This window comes from Sceloporus occidentalis, unplaced genomic scaffold, assembly GCF_023333645.1.
Source record: "Sceloporus occidentalis isolate IW3139 unplaced genomic scaffold, rSceOcc1.0.p SCAF_1, whole genome shotgun sequence".
Taxonomy (NCBI): Eukaryota; Metazoa; Chordata; class Lepidosauria; order Squamata; family Phrynosomatidae; genus Sceloporus; species Sceloporus occidentalis.
Genome location: NW_028316981.1, coordinates 219,884,602 through 219,896,903, shown reverse-complemented (window position 1 = coordinate 219,896,903; position 12,302 = coordinate 219,884,602). Strand labels below are relative to the sequence as shown.

General features: G+C 40.5%; 1 protein-coding gene across 26 annotated transcripts in view; it reads right to left on the bottom strand.

Moving 5' to 3' along the window:
- The window catches only part of ADGRL3 (adhesion G protein-coupled receptor L3), a 495,567-nt gene that overhangs the window by 43,998 nt on the left and 439,267 nt on the right, over positions 1-12,302 (bottom strand). The gene's annotated exons all lie outside the window — the stretch shown is intronic.

Here is a 12,302-nt window from a genome sequence, read left to right as displayed (position 1 = left end):
GATGCTCTGGGACACACACACACACACACACACACACACACCCCATTTGATGTTACCTGTAAAACTTATAATCTAGCCTTCTATTCCATGTGAAGCGGACATATGCAGAAATTAATTGTTTAACGTGCTCTTGCAAACTCATATTGTGATGCATTGTTTAAGAGGTCACAAAGTGTACAGTGTTGCCTACAACTTAATTATAAAGAGTGTGCACAAAGGGTGGGATGAATTTAGAAGCCTAGCTGAATCACAACTCACTGCAATAATACATGGTTTAAATGTTAATTCAGACTGAAAGTTGGATTCCTTGACAATATGAAGAAAATGCAGTATGCAATATGAAATACCACATTTATTAAAATCAAATTTGGTTATGCGAAGATATCAAAGATACAATAAACACATATACTGTCCTGGGTCAATTTTCTTTTCCATATCAGACTAGGAAATTAACTGATATGGTTTACCATTTCAGAAACACGTATGGTATAATATTTTATTATAAAATTCTGGTTTTCTTGGATTTGCATGTGGAAACGGACTATAAAATGCTTATGGCCAATTAAGATTAAATTGTTAAGAAATATGTATCTCTCTATCTATTGATATATGAGGAACATACTTGGAATTATGGGCAAAACTTTCTGGTCTGTATCTGTCTGTTTTGGTGCAAAACTGCAAGCCTTTGGAATGGCTGCTCAGTAATGCCTCCCCTCTTTCCCCCCTTGACACTCCTTCTTTTTGGACTGCCATTGCTTGCTTTTGTCCACATTAGTAATACTGCAAAGCACTTAAACTTTTCAAGTGTATTAGGCTGTAAGATGCTTCATTTTACTTGAGATGCTCTTCTCCAGATACTTGGAGATTACATGTTGCAAGTAATGATGTTGCCATAATACTAGAATAGCAAAAGGGACAACATCTCCACCTGCAACAAAAATAGGGTGTCACAGAATATCTGGATTTTTTTCACCAGCCCTAAAAATTTAAAATATCAACCCAAAATACTTGCACCTGAAATCCCAGAAGCTAACCTCACTGCCGGGGGCCAAGTAAAAGGGGGCTGGCCATGCCGCTGGAGCACCCAGAAGCCAGCCCATTTGTGGGAAGCTGGGCAGCGTAAAGTGGGCTTTCAAGCAGCTTCAGAGCGTGCAGCATCAAAATGCAGCGCTCTGAAGCTGCCCGAACATCAGCGCAAAGGGGAAGTCTGTTTTGCCCCTAAGTCTTAAAGAAGTTTATGTTTGGTAAATGAAAGTAGAGAAGGATAGATAAAGTCTTTAAATGAATCTGAATATGCTTTCTTGGAATATAAAAGGTTTCAATATTTCACAGAAAGGAAGGAAAACATTTCATTATTTGAATAAAAGCAAATAACATATACAGTTGTCCCTCCACATTTGCTAGGGTTAGGGGCACAAGACCCCCGTGAATATAGAAAAACCGCAAATAACAAAAACACCATGTTTTTACTGATAGGACACCTCTCTAGGAATCTCTAGGTCCTCTAGGGCAACTCTGTGGCCAACGTCTGAGAGACACTGACCACAAATGCCTAGTAGTGTATCCTCTCTAGGAATCTCTAGGTCTTTCAGTGCAACTTTTAGTTAAAGTTGACCATAGGGTTGCACTGGAGGGCCTAGATATTCCTAGAGAGAGCCTATTAATCAAATCCATGAATAATCAAATCAGCAAATATGTAGGGATAACTGTAGTGTGTCTTCAGGAGACGCACATAAGAGAAAAGAATGTGAGGCTATTGGGGAAAAATTGGGTAAGGAATATATATCATTATATATACATATATTTCAGACCAGTTCCTGCCACAGAGAGGAGAAAGAGAGAAGGAGCTAATGGTGCACAATTTTTTTTTTGATCCAAAGAAATCTACAGCAGAGGAAGCAGGTGACAAGCAAACCTTGAGTCAGAACCTTGCCATTAAGTACAAGCTAGCAGCCGGGACATTCCTATAATGTTATATTCCCAGCAGATTGAGCTCGCTGTCAGAGACTGGTGAAAAGGCCAGGTCATCAGGGGCCTTAACGTTGGTGTTTACCAGAGGAATTTTTGAGGAGGAAGCCCACAGTCCTGTTTCAGTCATTACTAAAGATTTCGCAGTATAGACACTGAGGGAATTGCTGCAGTCACATGCAACTCTTGTGGGATGTTTCTCTTCTTGCCTAAAGAAGTGGAGAACTTCACATGCACCAAGTGCAAGTTGATAGCACTCTTGGAGGAGAAAGTACAGCAGCTGGAGTCCAGAGTAGCTACACTTCAGCATGTTAGGGAGCAAGAGGATTTCCTGGACAGAACAGAACTAACGATCTTGGATGAGTACCACACAGAGGAAGATGCTGGGGCGGAGGAAGTCACTTCACATACACAGGAGGCAGACAGCTGGAGGAATGTCACACAGAGAAGTAGGCCAAGAAGGGATTGTTTTGGGAGCTTGCAGCTAGAGAATTGATCCGAAGCTCTTTCCCTTACCAAGGAGGACGAAGATGAGCAGCATGGACAGACTTCAGGGACAGAGCAAGGGAGCCTGAGAGTCCCACCCGAGGGAACAGTCACTGCTAAGCCTCGGAGGAGGCATGTGGTCGTAGTGGGGGACTCCTTGCTGAGGGGTACAGAAGCAGTGATTTGTAGGCCTGACAAGATGTCTTGAGAGGTGTGTTGTCTCCCGGGGGCAAAGATCTGTGATGTGACAGAGAGGCTGACAAGACTGGTCAAGCCTACTGACCAATACCCCTTCCTTTTGGTCCATGTGGGAACCAATGATACTGCAAGACACAGCCTTCAGAACATCAGAAGGGATTACGGGGCTCTTGGTAGGATGGATGACTAAGAAACTTTCAACTGAGCTAAGCTTTAAACAGAACATGTATAAGAAATGGAAAAAGGGGGAAATCATGAAAAAGGAATTCAAAGAAATAGCAGACATGTGTAGGGGCAAAGTTGGAAAAGCTAAAGCGCAGAATGAACTCAGGCTTGCTAGAGAGGTTAAGAACAATAAAAAGGGCTTTTTTGGATATATCCGTAGGAAAAGGAAGAAGGAAATGGTAGGGCCACTGCGTGGAGAAGATGGCAAAATGCTACTAGGGGACAGAGAAAAGGCAGAATTACTCAACACCTTCTTTACCTCAGTGTTCTCAGAAAAGGAAAAGGGTGCTCAACCTGAGGATAATGGAGCAGAGGACAGAATAGGGGAATTTCAGTACAGAATAAGTAAAGAGATAGTACAGGAATACCTTGTTAATCTAAATGAATTTAAGTCTCCAGGACCAGATGAATTACATCCAACAGTATTAAAAGAACTGGCAAATGTAATATTGGAGCCATTCGCAATAAACTTTGAGAACTCCTGGAGAACAGGAGAAGTCCCAGCAGACTGGAGAAGGGCAAACATTGTCCCCATCTTCAAAAAGGGGAAAAAGGAGGATCTCAACAATTATCGTCCAGTTAGTCTGACATCAACACCAGGAAAGATTCTAGAGCAGATCATTAAACAGAGAGTCTGTAAACATCTAGAAAGCAATGCCACAATCACAAAAAGTCAACATGGGTTTCAGGGAAACAAGTCATGCCAGACAAATTTGATTTCTTTCTTTGATAAAATTACCAGCTTGGTAGATGAAAGGGAATGCTGTGGATACAGTATATCTTGATTTCAGTAAGGCCTTTGACAAGGTTTCCCATGACATTCTTGCAAACAAGCTTGTAGAATGTGGGCTAGACAAAATCACCGTTACATGGATTTGTAATTGGTTGACCGGCCGAACCCAAAGGGTGCTCAACAATGGCACCTTTTCATCCTGGAGAGAACTGACCAGTGGGGTCCCACAGGGCTCCGTCCTGGGCCCAGTGCTATTCAACATCTTTATCAATGATTTGGATGACAGAATTGGTTGCATACTAATTAAATTTGCAGATGACATCAAATTAGGAAGAATAGCTAATACTCCAGAGAACTGGATCAAAATTCAAAATGACCTGAATATACTAGAAAGCTGGGCCAAAGCTAACAAAATGAAACTACATCCAAGAGTGCCACAAAACCATGGTGGTGGTAGAAAAGCCAGGTTGGGACCGTGGCATGTAGTTACCACAGTTCCAACCCAGCGTGCAAAGGAGCGGTGTCAAGCTGTCCCTCAAGGGCTGTTTGTTTCACCCCTAAAAGAATTTGAAAAAAATAATAATATTTGGACTGACAATTAATGAGGGAAAAACCAAAATGTTGACAAAAATATATCACAAGAGAAAGAAGAGAAATTGATAGAGAGATCAGTTTTGAAATATGTAAAAAAGTAAGATATCTGGGAATAGATTTAACTGCTAATAATGCAAACTTATATAAAAATAATTATAAGAAAACATGACATCAAATCAAATGGGAAGAATCACCTGTATAAAATATTGTAATATACAGGAAGCCAAGATATCAAAGAAAACTATTATAAAATGTTGTATAGACAGTATCTAACACCAGATAGATTGGCAAAAATTTATGGAGCTGACAACAAATGTTGGAAATGTTCTAAAGAAAAGTGTATTTTTTATTATGTATGGTGCTCTTATAAGAAGGTGAAGAAATTCTGGTTAGAAATACATAATATAATAAGAGATATATTTAAGAAAGCTATAGCATTCACTCCAGAAATGTACTTACTGACTATTACAGATACTAAAATTGAAAAATTATATGGTAGGGTGTTATTTCATCTAATTACTGCAGCTAGAATGACCTATGCTAGACACTGGAAGGAAGAAACAGAAATATAAGAATGGATCAAGAAGATTTATGATTTAGCAGAAATGGACAAATTAACAAGACTTCTTTCAGAAGGAAATTTAGAAAAATTTGAAAAAGACTAGACATGGCTATCAGAGGATCGATCTCAGAAATGGGGGTGATAGGCGATAGAAGGGTTTAAAGACTAGATTGCAAAGAGGGGGAGGCAAAAAGGGGAAAAAAGGAAAAAGCAATATGAAATAAGGATTGGGGGGAAGCTGTACTGAAAATTAATCATGGTCTTTAGCTGTAATATAGATGACTAATTAACAGAATTACTTAATTGAAATTATAATTGTTGAATCTGTAAAATAAGAAGTATACAACTGTTTCAGAGTTAGAAAACAGGAATATAGACAGAGTTTAGAGAAAGGTTAATCTTCAAATGGGGGGGGAAAGAGGATCAAAACAATTATCGTACAGTTAATCTGACATCAATACCAGGAAAGCTTCTAGAGCAGTTCATTAAACAGAAAGTCTGTGAACATTTAGAAGGGAATGCCATAATCACAAGAAGTCAAGATGGGTTTCTCAAAAACAAGTCATGCCAGACTAATCATTTCTCTCTCTCTCTCTCTCTCAAATTACCAGCTTGGTAGATGAAGGGAATGCAGTAGACATAGCACATCTTGATTTCAGTAAGGCTTTTCACAGTCCCCCATGATATTCTTGCAAACAAGATAGTAAAATGTGGGCCCGACAATATAACTGTTAGATGGGTTAGTAATTGGTTGACTGACTGAATCCAAAGGGTGCTCAGCAATAGATCCTCTTCATTTTGGAGAGAAGTGACCAATGGGGTGCTACTGGGTTCTGTCCTGGGCCCAGTGCTATTCAATATCTTTATCAATGACTTGGATGACAGAATTGGGGGCATACATATCAAATTTGCAGATGACACCAAATTAGGAGGAGTAGCTAATACCCCAGAGGACAGGATCAAAATTCTAAATGACCTTAATAGATTAGAAAGCTGGGCCAAAGCTAACAAAATGAAATTCAACACAGAGAAATGTAAGGTACTGTACTTGGGGGGGGGGGGGGGATGAAATGCATAGATACAGAATGGGCGACATCTGGTTTAAGGAGACTACGTGTGAAAGGGATCTATGAATCCAAATAGATCAGAAGTTGAGCATGAGTCAACAGTGTGATGCAGCAGCTAAAAAGGTCAATGCTATTTTAGGTTGCATCAACAGAAGTATAGTGTCTAAATCAAGGTAAGTAATAGTGCCACTCTATTCTACTTTGGTCAGGCCTCACCTGAAATACTGTGTCCAGTTCTGGGCACCACAATTCAAAAAGGATGTTGAGAAGCTGGAGCATGTCCAAAGGAAGGCAGCAAAAATGATGAAGGGTCTGGAACCCATACCCTATGAGGAAAGACTTTAGGAGCTGGGCATGTTTAGCCTGGAGAAGAGATGGCTATGAAGTGATATGATAGCCCTGTTTAGGTATTTGAAGGGGTGTCATACTAAGGATGGAGCAAGTATATTTTCTGCTGCTGCAGAAAATAGGACAAGGAGCAATGGATGCAAACTGCAGGGAAAGAGATCCCACCTCAACATTCCTGACAGTGAGAGCTGTTCGACAGTGGAATACACTCCATCAGAGTGTGGTGGAGTCTCCTTCTTTGGAGGTTTTTAAACAGAAGCTGGATGGCCATCTGTCAGGTATCCTTTGATTTTGGTTTCCTGCACAGTAGGGGGCTGGATTGGATGACCCTTGTGGTCTCTTCTAACTCTATGATTCTTTGATTTTATGATGGAACATAAAAAGAGCAAGAGTAAGATTAGGAAGGGGGAAATGTATTTTATCTAGGTTACAAAAAGGTTGCATCTCAATAGTGAATGTTTGTAATTGTTAAATGGAATGTCTGTATGTTAGGTATAGATGTAGTTGTCAGTTTGTTCATGTATGTACATGCCAAGTATTTGGTTTGTTTGTATGAATAGATATATACTTAATGAAAAACATTTTTTAAAAGTTGCTGCTTTGCAAGAAATATCTTGCCAGAGTTTTCTCAGTCCTTCTCCGGCTTCTCTTCACCCAGATCCTCGGTATTCAACAGCAGCGAGATTTGTTTGGTTTTCGGAGGCCAATTACTAGTGCAGCATTATCCATTTTTTTTTGTTGTTGCAACAATTGTGTGCTACTTGCAAAAGTACTCCTCTTAAAAAGTATTCTGGTCTCCTATGCAAAGATCATAATGATTATTTCTAAGTTTTGGGGCACGTCTACGTGTGTGTGTATGTGTGTACTGACTGACATGATTTATCAAACAATGGCTTACATAACAATCATACTTTTTCAGCACGGAATTTACTCCGCATGTCTAGTAATACAATGATCATATTCAGATGTTGAGTCATATGATACTGCATATGTGTGCACATGTTTAGCTCATTGAAGTAATGTTTCTATTTAAGAAACACAGTGAGTGATTCATATATGGCATGAGAGAATATTAAACCAGTTCAATAAAACTATTAGAAGTGTTGGAACAGCTTTCAATAATCATATAGTTGGAATTTGTGTACCTCATCCTGGTTGAAATCCTGGTATTTTATTAGAAAGTAATAGCTCATAACTTCAACAATATTTTAAAATAAATATTCTCTGTTCATTTTTAAAAATAATAATAATAGTTTAAGCAATGACATTAACTTAATACTTGAATTAGGTACAAAATTGCTAAGAAAGCCCATGTATGACTATTTTGGAAGGAGGTTATTAACCCAAAAAAAAAAAAAAACAATTTAAGAGCAATATGTTAAACTTTCTAGGATCTTCAGTGCAGTGATTCTTGTGAATATGTGCATGTTTGAGATTTGCAATCTTGTGAACTGATCAAAAGAACCCCTGGAATGTCCAGTTCATTTGTCAGGATAAGGGAGAACAGTATTGCTTGGATGGCTAAACTGGTACTGAATACTGGAAAATCATGCATCATAGAATTTTACTTTATATTTTAGGATGGAATGAAATACAGATGATATATGTGAGGAATTGTTAAAAGTTTAGTAAAGAAAAATGATTTTACGTTGCCTGTGTGCTTTTCATGAGTGGTGATTTACATGTGTAATTTTTAAAAAAATAGCAGGAGAAAGTATTTTACACAGCAGTGATTACAAATCTGGTTTATATTACAGAGGCCTGGTTGGATGAAGATGGAGGAAAGGTCTGGAAACCATTAAGCCCTATAGGAGAGACCTAGGGAACTGTTTATCCTGGAGAAGAAAAGGTTAAGAGGTGATATGATAGCCCTGTTTAAGTATTTGAAGGGATGTCATATTGAGGTTGGAGCAAGCTTGTTTTCTGCTGTTCCAGAGACAGATTCAAACCACAGAAGAAGAGACTCCACTTCAACATTAGGAAGAACCTCCTGACAATAAGACCTGTTCAAGGGTGGAACACACTCCTTTGGAGTGTGGCACAGTCTCTCCTTTGGAGGTTTTTTAAACAGAGGCTTAATTGTGAGTTCCTGCATGGTGGGGATTGGACTGGATGGCCCTTGTGGTCTCTTCCAACTCCATGATTCTATGAAATCTCTCTCAGCTTTGCACACCAGGCTTCTCTGTGCAGCGCTATGCAAGACTTGGGAGACGATGTGGTGGAGGTAGAGTAGTCTGTTGCAGCTCCATCTTGTCCCCAAGTGCCCTTTCTCACAGGCTGCCAGGTTTGAATTGTATCTCTGAACTTAGGTATTTGGGACTGAATAGGGATTCTGCTGGTGTATCTTCTACTTGGTTGCTCACAGTCCCTTCCTAGCAGAGAAATTCTCGGTGTTGCTGAAGTCCCCTCGGCTTGTTGTGTTGGGAAAATTCAAAATCCGTGCTGAGACTACCCTGTCAAGGGAGGCCAGGATTTCATGTCCACCATAATGGCCACAGGCTTGTCATTCATGTTGCAGGACACACTCCAAACCTGGTTTTCTGTCTGGGGAGGCTGGTGGTGGTCTTTGGATGTGGGAACTCTCTGTAGTGCTGTTATCATGGGCAGATCATTACCTGATGGGGTTTAATCTCACAGGAACCTGGAGCATCTGCAGTCGTGGGGGCTCATTTGAGGTGATTTGAGAAAGAATCCTCATGGATCTGGGTCTTCTGATTACTCTTCAGGATTTTTGTTGTTGTTTTTTCAGCAGGTGATTCTGTCAAAGCTCTAGTTGGAAGAAATAACCAAGGGAGGGGGTATAATTACTCCTGTGCATCCTCTTCCATATAAGGCCTAAATCTCCAAAGGCACTAGATCTATCTGATCTAGGAAGCTAAGTAGGGTCAGCTCTGATTAGTACTTGGATGGGGTACCACCAATGGGTACCAGGTGCTGTAAGCTATATTTCAGAGGATGGAACTTGCAAACCCATCTTTGAATATTCCCCGCATAAAAAGATGCAGTGAAATTCATTTGGTCACCATAGATCGACAGGCAACTTGAAGGCACACATACAGATGCACATCCTCTCCCATGGAGTAGAGCCAAACTACTTCTTTAAGGAGTGGCTGGGGATAAAACAAGCAAAGCAATGGCAGTAGAAAAGTTAGAATGAGTCTGAATTCAGGTTAGAGCTGTCAGGAATGCCTACTTTGTGCTGGTGCTGGCAGCAAAACAAACAAACAAACAAAAAAGGCATTTTTTCTCAGCCAGCATTGCATCTGCTCAGAACTGTCCAGCAAAGAAGTTCAATGTGTCAAGAACTTACTACATTTTGGTCTATGAATGGAAGATATATACACAGCACGCTGTAAACAGTTTACACAAGTTTGTATATCCCAAAGATGTGAGGTAAGATGTAGATCCTTTCCATTCCTGGCTTATAAAAGTGGTCAGAGTGGGAAAATGACTGACTGAGTAAAAGGAAAGATGAAGGTATCTTTGCAATAAGAGAAGTTTCCATCAAGCTGAAAGTAGGCCATTGTGAGCATCCTGTTCAAAAATTTCTGCCTGAAACCTCTGGCACTGGATCACTACTGGCAGGACTCCATTTTGAGGCAGCATCCTGGAGTGCATGGTGGCCTCTCAACTCCAGGAGATAGATTATCTAGATCCATTTCCACTTGGTTTGTGGCCCGCTGGTAATGAAATGGAATCAGCTTTGTTTCGATGGACAACCTGTGTTAGGTGTTTCTCTAGCCATTCTGGACCTCTTAGCAGTTTTTGAAATCATCGATCATGGTATAATTCTGGGTTGTTCCTCTGCAATGGATGTGAAGATTTAGAAGGAGGTGTGGATGCAGCAGTGTGGGGCTCTGACATCATGGCCACAGTGCGTAAAAGGAGCCTGGTGCTTGCCCCTGCGGAACATTAGTACAAAAACATTACTAAGGATCCTCTAGGGTCTGGTATGGGAAGAGATCAACTGTATGTGTGTATGAATTATCACACCAGGTGATGCCAACCCTAGGGCTGGCTGCCTCTCAGCATCTCCTCCACTGCTACAAAGAGTACTCTGCCAAGGCTGAGAAAGAGTAACCACTCTCCGTCCCACCGCACTTTACCCAGCCAGATTTCCATCAGACGAGCCAGGTCAGCATGCTCCTCCAGAATCTAGCTGTTGTTTCCCCCTTCACTTATCTGGCATTGATCTTTCAACCCAGTGGGACAGCCACCAAGACTCTCCTGCTATTTGGAGGTGAGGATGGTTTGGGAGCAACCATCACCCTGTTAGGTTCCCTTCTCCTGCGGCAACATGGCTGTCTCCATGCTGGACATCTCCTTTTGCTCTCCATGACGGCCGTGGCCGCTCTCTGATTCCTTACACCTCCCCTGACCCTTTGAAAACATGTGCTCTTTTGTAGGCAGGCAGCAACCCCATATTAAAATATTAAAAATGCACAATATTCTGACAGACAGTCAAAAGAAGTAACTGTTGCTCCCTTTTATTACGGACAGCCGGCATGTTGTAGGGCTGGCATGTTGTAGTGGCTTGAGTGCTGGACTAGAAGTGTGGGAGACCACTATTTAAATCCCTGCTGAGCCATGGAAGATAACTGAGTAACAAGCCACACTCTCTCAGCCTCAGAGAAAGACAAAAGCAAACCCATTCTGAACAACTCTGGCCAAAACCCAAAACAAAACCAAAAATCACGATGGGTTCGCCTTAGAGTTGCCATAAGTTGGAAATTACTTGAAGGGACACACACAACACCAACATCTGATCCTCCCCTCTGTTAAATAGCGGCTCCTCTCCAAGAGGTGACCACACGGTGGTTGGGGTTGCTACCACAGAAATCTAGCTTCAATGTTGATGTGTTAATAGGGCACAAGTCCCAGTTACTGGTGGGTCGGGGCTGCAACCACAACAGCAATGACATGGGGGCTTAGTACAAATAATCATTAACAGAACAAATTGTTTACAGTTACACTTTGCAAAACACTGAGTAAAATAATTTCTGTTACTTATTTTGAATAATTTTCCAGAATCTGATCTGTGCCTTACTGAAAAGAACACTAAATCTCACCCGATAAATAAATAATAAATTCTGGGACTGCTCCATATAATAGAGCAAATAATGCTTAAGGTAGGATTTTGGAAGAAAACCTCCACAGTGTTGCAGAAGTATGGTACTAGAAAGAGGTGGGCAGATTCCAATTTAAGCAGAAGGCTGGCTGATTAAATATTGGTGGAGAGCAGGTGGACGGCAGGAACACACAGCAGCACATGAAGGCAGGAGCTCAGCTCACAGATATGATGGGGATAAATAATCGCACAACTGCCAACATTTCAGAGGTTAGAACAGAGCTATTTCTGCATACTCATAACAGAAAACCACATCAGAAAACCAGAGATTATTATATGCATTCTTCCCATCTTTATCCAATTATTACACAAAATTCTCCATTTATTGTATGGTATGTTCTTTTACTGAGCCACAGGTTTACCTGCACAGCTTTCAAAGTGGTTGCTTAAAGATATTCTAGAAAAACAACGTTCAATATAATATAAACAGTTTGAAATGAACCAAGTATCTTTTCATGCTGGGCCTATGAGTTAACATGCATGGATTTACAGTGGGCCCTTGGTATCTGCTGGGGTTGGTTCCAGGATCCACTGTGGATACCAAAATCCATAGTTGCTCAAGCCTCATTAAATACAATAGGATAGTTAAAATTGTGTCCCTTATGCAAAATGGCAAAATCAAGGTTTGCTTTTTCTAATGTATATATATTTTCAATATTTTCAAGACATGGATGGTTGAATCTCTGGATAAGCAATCCATCAAAACAAAGGGTTGACTGTATTTACATGTGCTCTAGAAGTAATATGCACCCTTCCTTCCCTTGCTGATAGTAATTATTATTATTATTATTATTAGTAGTAGTAGTAGTAGTAGTATCCCGCTCATTGCCCAGGACTGGAATAAAAAGAATGCAACTCAAACATGGTATCAAAATTTGAGAATGCATTACCAAAATCCCCTCAGCAGATAGCATTGGGACAGAGACCTACAAGGGGCAGAACCCAGAAAATAATCAAGGAATGGGGACTTTATCAATTATTTTGGCACCTTTT